This window comes from Carassius carassius, chromosome 8, assembly GCF_963082965.1.
Source record: "Carassius carassius chromosome 8, fCarCar2.1, whole genome shotgun sequence".
Lineage (NCBI taxonomy): Eukaryota > Metazoa > Chordata > Actinopteri > Cypriniformes > Cyprinidae > Carassius > Carassius carassius.
In genome coordinates, this window is record NC_081762.1 from 34,432,196 (window position 1) to 34,444,723 (window position 12,528).

Consider the following 12,528-nt stretch of genomic DNA (forward strand, 5'->3'; position numbering starts at 1 on the left):
ATTCGACAACATAATCTCGGCCAGTGCAAAGGAGCAAGCCCAGAGGAGGGACAGCCTCTTTGCATCAAACCCGTCATTCCCAGCTATGCTCGTCATTCTTGAAAGGCCAGGGGAATTAGCTCAAATGGTAGAGCGATCGCTTAGCATGTGAGAGGTAGGGGGATCGATGCCCGCATTCTCCAAGTTGGCTCCTGCCCTTTTACTCACACATCCCTAGATCAGTGGTTTTCAATCCTGTCCTGGAGGCATCCCTGCCCTGCACATTTCGCATTTCCCCTCATCTAACACACCTGTTTCAAATCATCAGCTCATTAGTAGAGACTGCAAGACCTGATTTGGGTGTGTCTAATAAGGGAGACATACAAAATGTTCAGGGCAGGGGTGCCTCCAAGAAAGGTTTGAAAACCATTGCCCTAAAGAGACCGACTGAGCGTTGACGCAATGCTGCCACACTCCCACGTAAGCTTTTTTTGGGCTCACAGCTGCCAAAAAGTATTTCAGACATGGTCCTGTGCAAATTGGTTGCAAAACAGTGCCATATTACGCACAGTTCCCTAAAACAGTGGTTTTCAAACCTGTCCTGGAGGCACCCCTGCCCTTCACATTTTGAATGTTTCCCTCATCTAACACACCTGTTTCAAATCATCAGCTCATTAGTAGAGACCGCGAGACCTTATTTGGGTGTGTCTAATAAGGGAGACAATAAAAATGTGCAGGGCAGGGGTGCCTCCAGGACAGGTTTGAGAACCACTGCCCTAAAGAGACAGACTGAGCATCGATGCAATGCGGCCACACTCTCTACGTTAGTTAATTTTTTTGGACTAAAAGCTGCCGAAAAGTATTTCAGACATTGTCCTGCGCAAACTGGTGGCAAAATAGGTCCCACCGAGATTTGAACATGGATCACTTGATTCAGAGTCCAGAGTGCTAACCACTACACCATGGAACCTTAACTGGTGCAGCTGTTGCTCACAGGGCCACAAACACTGGCACCATCGCCAAACTAGTGCTGTTTTATCTTTTCCTGCGGCAAGAAAGCACACAGGCTCCACCGAGATTCGAACTCAGATCGCTGGATTCAAAGCCCAGAGTGCTGACCATTACACCATGGAACCAAAACTGCTTGGTTGGAGGCCAACTTGGAAACAGATAGCTCACTGGCTGTGGGGAAGCAGTTATACAGAGAGGTTGGAACCCAGTGATTTTTGGTCAATGGCCCGCCTCAAAAAAGGGAAAAGTGTGGGAGATGTTGCCAAAATCCGGGATCAAACCAGGGACCTTTAGATCTTCAGTCTAACACTCTCCCAACCGAGCTATTTCGGCTACAACAAACCTCTGCTTAGCAAGCAGGCATTTCAGTGAGATCACCCTACTCTTTGTCGGAGATGAAGAGCAGAGCAGAGATGAGCCCCCAGACAATAAAAACAGCTGGCCAGTACGGGGATCGAACCCGCGACCTTGGCGTTATTAGCACCACGCACTAATCAGCTGAGCTAACCGGCCTGGCTTAGCCATTAGTGTCTGCCTGATTGAAAAAAACCAGCTATAATGTTTGTGAATGCAATGAGACAATAAAGCTTCACGTTTCAACCCGAATCAGGTGTGCTAACAAAGAGAGACATGCAAAACATGCAGACCTGGGGGGAGCGAGGACTAGAATTGAGAACCGCTTCCTTAGACTTTAAGTCAGTGTGAGCAAAAGAGGTGAGAAGTTGTCTGCATTATCCGAGTGTTCCAAGGTAGCCTACATAATACAAGAATCCATACACATGCATACTGGCGTAACAAGACCGAGAAGGTCCTTAAACACAAAAGCTTAATCTCTTTGTAAATTCGACAACATAATCTCGGCCAGTGCAAAGGAGCAAGCCCAGAGGAGGGACAGCCTCTTTGCATCAAACCCGTCATTCCCAGCTATGCTCGTCATTCTTGAAAGGCCAGGGGAATTAGCTCAAATGGTAGAGCGCTCGCTTAGCATAGAAAGGGGTCCAATCTTTGAGCCCCGCACGCAAGCGAAAAAGACGCAGAAAATGCCAAAGGATTTCCCCTGTGGCAATACTCAGGGTATATGTTTCTGCGTTTTGAAGAGTTGTTATTACATGTGAAACAATTCTACCCTCCGCGGCCTGGATTCGAACCCGTGCTCTCTCAGATGAGCCGTGACGTCATATGTCCACGACGTGTATTGTTAAGCGTGCAATAAACCGAGACTTTTATTTTGTTATCTATGACATACCATTGATTGCTTTTATACTACATAGATTTGTGTGAGTGTGTGTGTGTGTGTGTATTATTAAAAAAAACTTTTTCATGTTTGTGTTTAAATAGAATTAATAAAAAACGTTTCTTCAAATATGTTTTGTGTGTGTGGATATGATTTGATTGATATGATTTAGCAGATTTTTTTTATCTGATCAAAAAAATGTTCTATTAAAATGAATACAAACACATACACACAATATAAAAAGAACAATATAAAAGAGTGGGCCCAAGTAATATATACAAAATGTTTTATTAAAATGAACACACACATACATACACACAATATAAAAAGGACAATATGATAAGAGTGGGCCCATATAATATAAACAAAATATATACAGGATAGATATAATGTACTTGTATAAAAAAAAAATATGAAAAGAGTGGGCCCATATAATATAAACAATATATATATATATATATACAGGAAAGATATTATGTACTACTTATATTAAAAAAATATATATGAAAAGAGTGGGCCCATATAATATATACAAAATATACACAGGAAATAAATTATTTACTATAGAGGAGGAGTTTGTCATTTATTTTGCCTGCCGCTTTTCTGCCAACCAATCATCTAAAGTTTTTCCATTAGAGGAGTGTGAGCAAAATGTGGCATTCCCTATGACCAAACTCTTTAGTTTTGGGCTGCCCACATTCGCTGCACTTGTTAAAAGTTACCCCTCGCACATACTTCCTCTTATGGACTCCGCTTTCCGTCTCCAGGGCTCGCCGGCGCCTGTTCCTCTGGGTGTAACGGGACACAGAAGCAGCAGGCGCTGGAGCAGGCGCTGGAGCAGGCGCTGGAGCAGGCGGAGCTGGGCCTGGACCGGATGTCAAAGCACCAGAAGATGAAATCACCATCGACACAGTCATGTCTGGGTTAAGGACTAGTGTGCCTAACAGTGACCCAGGTGCTGAAATGGGCTGCACAACTCCTGCTGCTGTGGGGACGGGTGCGATAGGGCCCTCCCTTTTGGCAGCAGTGGGCCGGCGACCCGGTCGCAGAATTGGAGCCTGTCCTTCTCGATTTGGCGGAAGGATAAATTGAAGTTTTGGGCCTGATGTTGATGGCACGTCATCCAATTTTTCCCTCGGCAGAGGAAGCTGCGTATCAGCCACATCAATTGGGTCAGATGGAGTCAGTCCCTGGGCGAGGACACTCATTTCCTGATTCTTCTGCTGCCGTTGAAACCTGAAAGTAAATTACTTGTAAAGTATATATATATATATATATATATACATATATATATATGTGTGTGTGTGTGTGTGTGTGTGTGTGTGTGTGTGTGTGTGTGTGTGTGTGTACAGAAGTATTCAGTTCCCTGGAACCAAATAATGTGCCTTGCTTACCACTGAATGAGTGTCCTCTGGTTCAGCTCAAACAGCTGGATCATTGTTTCATCCATCAGCCTTCGACTGTTAAGCACCAGGTCTCGGATGTGGTGGTAATCTGAAAGGATTTTAGACCACCTGGGGGTGCAAACTCCAGCCTTCTTGGTCGGTGACTTGTGTAAAGCACACAGCTTCATACAAATGGCCTCAACCAAGTGGCTGGTGCTGGGCCACTGTGCTGGACCCCCAGGATGTCCAATCAGACACCGTTTCACACTCTCCACACCCGGTGTGACTCCGGACCGCTTCGGTGCCTTAAAGCGCCCATGTGTCAGCTGAGGCTGATGTCGAGGCTGATAGTTGACCCGCTGTTTATCAACGTCAGGGAGAGCTGTCCACAGCTGGATGGCCTCTGTCACCTGCAGGTCGGTGAGGTAAGGAGCCTCACGAAGACCCACCAGGAAACCAGCCAGATCCTGGACCTTGTCCCACCCAGCGATGCCATCAGGTCCAATGACTGCTCCCTAGTAAATGCAGATTAGTGTTAATATACACTTTCAGTCAAAAGCCTTTGAACAGAAATATTTTTTTACATTTTTTAAAGAATTCTGCTCAACAAGCCTGCATTTATTTTATTCAAATACAACAAAAGCCATTATATTGTGAAATAATTTTACTATTTAAAATAAAAATGCTTTCTATTTGAATATAGTTTAAAGTGTAAGTTATTTCTGTGATGCACAGCTGTATTTTCAGCATCATTCCTCCAGTCTTCAGTGTCACATGATCTTCAGAAATCATTCAGATATCCTGATTTGTTGTTCTAGAAACCTTTTTTTATTGATATTATTATCAATATTTAGAACAGTTGTGTACATTTTGTTCAAGATTCTTTGATGAATAGAAGGATCCAAGATAAGAGTTTATCTGTAATAAAAAGCTTTTTTAACATTATACACTATACCATCCAAAAGTGTGGAGTCAGAACATTTAAATCATTATATATTTAGTATTAAATGATAGAAATTAATACTTTTATTTAGCAAGGACGCATTAAATACATGATAAAGACATTTATATTGTTACAATATATACTGAACTTTCTATTCATCAAAGAAACCTAAACAAAAAATCTCTAGGAGCTATTTTTAACCTAATAATAATAATAATAATATAGCACCCGGCACCCGGTTTTTTTTAGCAGCAAATTGGAATGATTTCTGAAGAATCGTGTGCCCTGAGTAATGATGCTAAAATTCAGCATTGAAATCACAAGACTGAATTACTTTTTTAAATATATTCAAATGGATAGCAGTTATTTTAAATAGTAAAAATATTTCAAAATATTACTGCTTTTGTTGTATTTTGAATCAAATAAATGCAGGCTTAAAAAAAACACCTTGCTTGTAGTGTATTTGGAATAAAACGAGACTGAAACAAAATAAAGCCCTTAGAGTGTCTTACCTGAGCCTCGCCGGAGACACTGCTTCCAGTGTCAGATGGCTGTGACAGCACTGAAGAGGCAGGGGCGAGATGCTGTCCCTCTCCTCCAGATGATGTGGACGGCTCAGCCAGTGATGCTGGGGACTGAGGCAGAGGCAAAGATGAGGGGCTGTTTCTGAGATCACGGCAGGGGTCATCCTCATACAGCACTGGAACTGTGATGTCCTCCATGCTCTCTTGCTCAAACCCCTCATCTAGCAGGTCCTGATCATCAACCTCCTCCACCAGCCGGTCTTCCTCCTCTGGGTTCTGGAGCACTGGAGTCAGTGTTTTGCCAGTCTGGCTGTAAAGGTACTCGATTCCCAGCAATTCACCTACAATAATAAAATAATAAAAAAAGAAAAAAAGTGCTCTTAATAATTTATCAAGTACATTGGAGGCTAAATAGATAACTTAATAGAATATTGCAAAAGAACAAATTAAATTTCTTACCTGTATATGCTCCAGGAGGGCGATAGCGCTCATCCCAGGGCTTCCCAAAGACTGTTCGGCTAAGCCGGTCCACAGCCTCTCTCATGGCACTGCCATATGTCCGAATGGAGGACGCCCGTTTTATGGCATCTTCCATTCGGTCATCATTCCAACGCATCAAGCCCTCAAGGAGATAGGCCTGAAAATGCGCATCGCTGGCACTGGTTCCTAAAAGTTAAATAATATTAAAAAATATATAAAAAAGGGTTTTATATGTCACATATGTACAATATATGTACTACACATAAGGTGCTCTGAAGTAACTTGTATACTACATTTAATAGAGTTGTGTAACTAAATTAAAAATGATTGTCACTTATTCCTGTATTACTAGTGACTTGTTAGTCAAGACAGCTTTGTCAATGCTAATGACATTAAAAAGTAATTGTAATGTAGAGTGTGACATTTATTAATGCGGCATTACTTTAAAGTGATGGAAGCAGTTACAGTGCTTATATTTTCTACAGAAAAATAATAATCCATGTGCATGTAATACCTGGAATAAAACGGTTCAGGTGGAGGTGGAACGACTCCAAGGAGGTAGAGCTACGAGCACACCTGTAGCAGCACAGCTCCACGCTGCCTTTCTTCAGTGTCCCTGTCTTCATGTACAGCGGAAAGTCCTCTGGGTCTTGTATACACTGGACGTGCTTGCGCTGTTCCTTCCATATCTGCTGGATCCGTTCGTGGTCCAGCAGAGGAACTCCCAGGGTGTCCTTCCCATCCGCACTGTCAAACTGATCAATCAGTGACCCAATCAATCTGGCGGTCTCCTCCACCCCCCTGCTCCTCCTCCGGCAGTGCAGTGCCAACTCCCTCCGGGTAATGCGAGCACTGACCGCCTTTTCTGAGATGTGGCCAGTCTTCTTTGCCGCCAGGTCACTCTCTTTTGCAGAGCGAAGAGCAGCCACATCCTCTGGATCCCACTGAAAGATGCACGTGGACAGACGTGCCATGAAGATCCCGTAGAGTGGATGAGCCTCTGTCGTGACACCTGCAGCAAATCGCCGCATGAAGTGCCAGATGTCGAGGCGCACTACAAGCTCATCCCACTCCGAAAACATGATCTTCACCCGCGATTGGCCATACTGACTGCAGTAGTCCCTGTCCACGTACATCACTTTTGGGGCTGCCTCTCCTGCCTCTCGGTAGCGTTTCATCAGACCAGCTGCCATGGAGTCCAGTCCATGTCCCTCGGCAGCTGTCAGCACAGAGACAAGGACCTGGCCGTGTTCATTTCCGACATTTGTGCACCAGGCAGCTGTTCCTGAAGCAGCACCGGCAAGTTTCTTTGTGACCTATTGGGAAAAATAAAAGATGTGCTCTTTATGTACGCACATCACACACATATCCATATCTGGCAAATTTCTGGATATAAACAGGGCTTTGATACCTTTTTTGTCGAATCCATCTTGAGAACACAGCCAAAGACAGATGTTAATTGTTAATAGATGTTAACACGGCTAACAGCCACTTAGGTTTAGGCAGGGCAGGTAAAAGTGGAGGATCAGCAAACACAGGAGGCTGCACAAGGGAGGACCTTGTGAATGGTTCGCAGACAGTCAGGTACTGCAAGACACGCTGTGTCCATGCCTCACTGTGCTGTTCCATCAGCTTCCTGTAAAGCTGAGTCACACTGTTGCCCAGTGTCCTCTCCCTCATCATCCTCAGCACCCGGTTGTCACATGAGTATCTAAGGAAACAACAGTATAATCATGCAAATGCTTTAGTTGGTAAAAAATAACCCATATAAAAGCACCTAATAATGAATGATTGTCATTATGAATTACCTGTATGTCAGCAAAGCTGGAAACTGACTGCGGTGGCCCATATCCACCTGTCCTAGGATGTCCTCAGACCAGGCAGGATATTTCTTTTTGCAGCGTTTGCACTCCAGATACTCAGTGGCAAGGTCATACCACCCGTCGATGTCCAAGACCTTACGCACGGTACGGTAAATTCCTGCCGCTGTTAGTCTGTGCTTACCACAGTCTGGGCGAACACAGACAAGAGGAAATAACCACATCTTCAGCGGCATCCAAAAGAAAAGGGGCCAGAAGAAGAGGTCAGGTGAGGCAGGGGGCTGAGTGTTTATTAAAGGGGGCTGAGGAGGATACCACCAAAGTTTCAGCTGGGACACTAGTTCTGACTTGCCGGTTCGTGGGTTGGCCTTAAATAGTGTGTTCCGGATCCACTCATGCTGGAAAGGTGGAAGTTGATCTTTCCAGTGACTTGGAAGCTCAGCTGGTGGCTGGTGATGTGAAGGAGCTGGTGCCTTGGCAGTTTCCACTGATGGAGATGGACCAGCACAGTCCTCTGAGTGAATAGTAAAAAAAAATCAATAAGGATGACTGTTGCATTTGATAGTAATATGCCATAAATGCAGTGGACAAACAGCCTGCAAAGCACAATTTTTGGACAAGTATTCATAATTATTATGTTATATTTAGGAAAGAGAGTGAAGAAAGTGGTACTAGTGTTAAGGAAGCAAAGAACACAGCATACACTATATTAATTTAAGGAGAATGGAATCAGTGCAGCTCACTGAGAATGAGGATCAGATGGAATGGAGGAAGGAAAATGTGGTGTGATGAATTAAGTGTAAAGCAACGAAGCCCACGGACATGAAGCATACACACAGATAGAGTAGGGAAAAACTGTTCCTCTAATCATTAGAACAATGAATCTCCACCATCCTGTCTGCTCAGGGAGAGCTGAAGAGTGTGTGAGAAGAGCAAGCGGTGTGAAAAAGTTATCTGGTGATTATCTAACAACGGGTAAGTTCGGAAACGCAAATAAATACACTGACACCTTGGAACATCCTTACGTTTTGAAGAAGTGCACTCAAAGAAAGCATCCCGCTTGAGGCATGATATGATATAATTCTGTATTGTAAACAAAACATTTTAAAATGTTGATTATTTTCCCCCAAGAAATAACGCTTCTCAGTGTGTTTTCACAAAACATTCTTGTAATATGTGCATTTGTGTCATATGCCACACCTGTATTTAGCTGTCCTTCACATTGTGATGCAGCAAATACCAGCTCCTCATCGTCATCTTCAGCAGTGGGAACGGACTTGCCTGGAGCACAAATGTTAAAACTATCATTGTGAACAATACACAGAGACAAACATATGTAAGATGGTGCTTACTTACCAGTAGCGAAAAGCTGCATGGGGGGCAAATGTTTGGCTGGGGGTTCTGCTGCTGGAGGAGGTAAAGTGCACTGCAATAATGGATCTGGAAATGGCAAGTTGACAAGTTTGCCATAATGATAAATTAATATATGTAGAAATGCTGTAGGTAAAATTCTATATTCACACTCCTACTCACAGGCTGTAACTGGTGACATGAGTTTTTTTGCCAGCTGTGAAGGCGACAAATTTTTGCCACGTGCCAACAGCGCTTTCACAGTTGCGGTCTTCTGTACACCAGTTTGGATAGCTGCAGGTGGAGGTGCAGTGGTTGCAGAAACACTGGAGGTTGCAGCGTGAGGTGCAGGCTGACGTACGCTGGTGCCCACAGCAGAAGCCCGTCTTTTCAGGACATATGTCTTGAAAATGGCCATGTTGGTTTTGGGCCTGGCATCTGCCTTAACGAGGTACCTGATGAGGGCTTGAGCCTCCTTGCTCTGGTCCTCATAAACATCTTTCATGGACCGGCCCTGGAAGTCACCAAACTCCACCATCAAGCAGCCCTGGTCTCCAGTTGCCCGGGCTTCTGCCTGCATTGCCTGCTTCCTCTGATACTCCACTTCTTCTGCCATCTCTCTAATTTGAGAAGTGTACTGTAGGAACAGTTGTTTATTTTCTGACAGGGGTGTTGTCTGCGCCGTCTCATTGGAAATGCTGAGCACCTAATACACGGCATACCCCAGAGAGTTTTCCAGGAGCCATCTAAATCTCTGGCCCTGGTACTTCCCAAACTGAAGTTTGCAGTGAGCCAGTACTAAAAACTGGTCACTGGGGTCTCCACCGTTTGTGCTGACAAAAGTACTGGCCTCTGACAGCACCTCCTCCTTAGGTTTGGCCCTTCCAGACTCCACATTTTCAAGGCGCCTCGCCTCCACCGAAGGTGCCATGAGGAGTCGGCTTGATGTTGCCGATTGCCGTTGAAAAGAGGGATATGCATACATTTTCTGAAATGAAAATCAGAAAAAGACTACTACCTTTTGCAATCTAAAAGACACCTGTATGTTAACTGTTTAACAATAATTTAACAAGCTACGCATAAACTATGTTACTGTGGTAATAAACATGGCCATTACATAAACTGTCCTGAAGATGAGTTTTCTACAAAGGACAGGAATCCCTGACATATAAAATATGTAACGTCAATATGAAGTCTGAAATTTCCTTTATTTTCAATGCTGTCATCTTAAACCATGATTACACACACACCAGTCTACAAAATATTACATTAAACATATCATACTTCAAATGTTGTCATCTTACCCCAGGGTTACACCAGGTGCTTTTACCTCTTAAAATCTCAGCCATTTTTCTGTGTTTTTAACTTTCTGGTCTACCTAAATTAAAATGAGCACTATTCCCACATACTTTGGCCCATATGGATACATTTGGCCTTTTTTTGTTTGTCTTTAGTTAAGACTCTCAATGTTTTTTTATAAAAAAAGTCATTATTATTACATTATTTTAGAAAATATCAATTATTTCTTGGTAAATGCAGTTTTCCATATCTCCACAACAATTTGGTAACGATTTTTACAATTAAAATGTGTGTGTGTTATTATGTGTTAATACCAAATATAAATGTAAATAGTTTAATCATTATTTTCATTCATAGGGCCCAGGAACCATGATTTCTTAGACCATAAACACATCATTGTTGACAGTAGCATAGCTTAATTAGCTGACGGTCGATAAATTTAACTTATCTGATCATTTATCATGTGAAAAGGTTCACAGGTACTGAAGAAAGCATGAACTGTACATGCTAGCTAGCTATACTGACACGATTCATTTTCCAAAAATACACACTGTATATGAACAAATAATGACCAGTTTTCAATGAATGAAGTAATAGCCTTACCTTTAACAAAGATGACAACAACGGCGATTGGTCAAAAGGAGGCCACAGGAGAGAAACGCGATTGATCAAAAGTAAGCCACGGAAGAGAAACGCGATTGTTCAAAAGTAAGCCACAGGCGAAACGCGATTGGTCAAAAGGAAGCCACAGGCGAAACGCGATTGGTCAAAAGTAAGCCACAGGCGAAACGCGATTGGCTCATGTGGGCTTACTTTGTGCTTACTTTGGCTCAGTCGGTGGGAAGCAGTGGGCGCAAGCGAGAGGTAGCGGGATCGATGCCTGCATTCTCCAAGTTGGCTCCTGCCCTTTTACTCACACATCCCTAGATCAGTGGTTTTCAATCCTGTCCTGGAGGCATCCCTGTCCTGCACATTTCGCATTTCCCCTCATCTAACACACCTGTTTCAAATCATCAGCTCATTAGTAGAGACTGCAAGACCTGATTTGGGTGTGTCTAATAAGGGAGACAATAAAAATGTGCAGGGCAGGGTGCCTCCAGGACAGGTTTGAGAACCACTGCCCTAAAGAGACAGACTAAGCATTGATGCAATGCGGCCACACTCTCTACGTTAGTTAATTTTTTTGAACTAAAAGGTGCCGAAAAGTATTTCAGACATTGTCCTGCGCAAACTGGTGGCAAAATAGGTCCCACCGAGATTTAAACTCAGATCACTGGATTCAGAGTCCAGAGTGCTAACCATTACACCATGGAACCTTAACTGGTGCAGCTGTTGCTCACAGGGCCACAAACACTGGCACCATCGCCAAACTAGTGCTGTTTTATCTTTTCCTGCGGCAAGAAAGCACACAGGCTTCACCGAGATTTGAACTCAGATCGCTGGATTCAAAGCCCAGAGTGCTGACCATTACACCATGGAACCGAAACTGCTTGGTTGGAGGCCAACTTGGAAACAGATAGCTCTCTGGCTGTGGGGAAGCAGTTATACAGAGAGGTTGGAACCCAGTGATTTTTGGTCAATGGCCCGCCTCAAAAAAGGGAAAAGTGTGGGAGATGTTGCCGAATCCCGGGATCAAAACAGGGACCTTTAGATCTTCAGTCTAACGCTCTCCCAACTGAGCTATTTCGGCTACAACAAACCTCTGCTTAGCAAGCAGGGATTTCAGTGAGATCACCCTACTCTTTGTCGGAGCTGAAGAGCACAGCAGAGATGAGCCCCCAGACAATAAAAACAGCTGGCCAGTACGGGGATCGAACCCGCGACCTTGGCGTTATTAGAACCACGCTCTAACCAGCTGAGCTAACCTGCCTGGCTTAGCCATCCGTGTCTGCCTGATTAGCAAAAACCTGCGATAATGTTTGTGAATGCAATGAGACAATAAAGCTTCACGTTTTAACCTGAACAAGGGCTCGTCCGGGATTTGAACCCGGGACCTCTCGCACCCAAAGCGAGAATCATACCCCTAGACCAATGAGCCTTCTTCTTCTGGTAAAATTAACCAAAATCCAAATTTTTTTCTATGAATATTTTTACATTATTATGGGATATTCGGGGGATCCCTAGAGGGCGAGGGGCCTACCGTATGCGACCAACCACGAGTTCCTGGGTGGTCCGGTTCCAGAGTTATAACGTTTCAAATTCCAAATTTTGGGGGGCCGTAACTCGGACCCCCGGGGTCATAGGGACTTGGGGCTGGTGTCGTCGCATAGAGGGCCCCCTGGTCTGACTTTGTCCCGATTTTGGTGCAGCTTGGCCCCGTTTTGGCAGAGTTACAGCTTGGCAAAATGTGTGACATTTTGGTTAACATTCACCACGTGGTGAAGTTAACCAAAATCCAACATTTTTTCTATGCATATTTCTTCAGTATAATGGGATAAAATTTACAAAAATTGATTCGTCTGAGTGCCCTGCGTACAGTAGAGGTGTTTTCTTTAATAATATG

The 12,528-nt window shown here is 43.8% G+C and overlaps 3 non-coding genes across 3 annotated transcripts; all 3 read right to left on the reverse strand.

Annotated features, from left to right (window-relative positions):
• Window positions 1–1,043: 1,043 nt before the first annotated feature.
• Window positions 1,044–1,115, reverse strand: trnaq-uug (transfer RNA glutamine (anticodon UUG)). The gene has a single exon. It is a non-coding gene; the product is annotated as a tRNA-Gln (tRNA).
• A 314-nt stretch (window positions 1,116–1,429) lies between these two features.
• On the reverse strand, window positions 1,430–1,503 carry trnai-aau (transfer RNA isoleucine (anticodon AAU)). The gene has a single exon. It is a non-coding gene; the product is annotated as a tRNA-Ile (tRNA).
• Window positions 1,504–11,991: 10,488 nt separating this feature from the next.
• On the reverse strand, window positions 11,992–12,063 carry trnap-ugg (transfer RNA proline (anticodon UGG)). The gene has a single exon. It is a non-coding gene; the product is annotated as a tRNA-Pro (tRNA).
• Window positions 12,064–12,528: the final 465 nt, after the last annotated feature.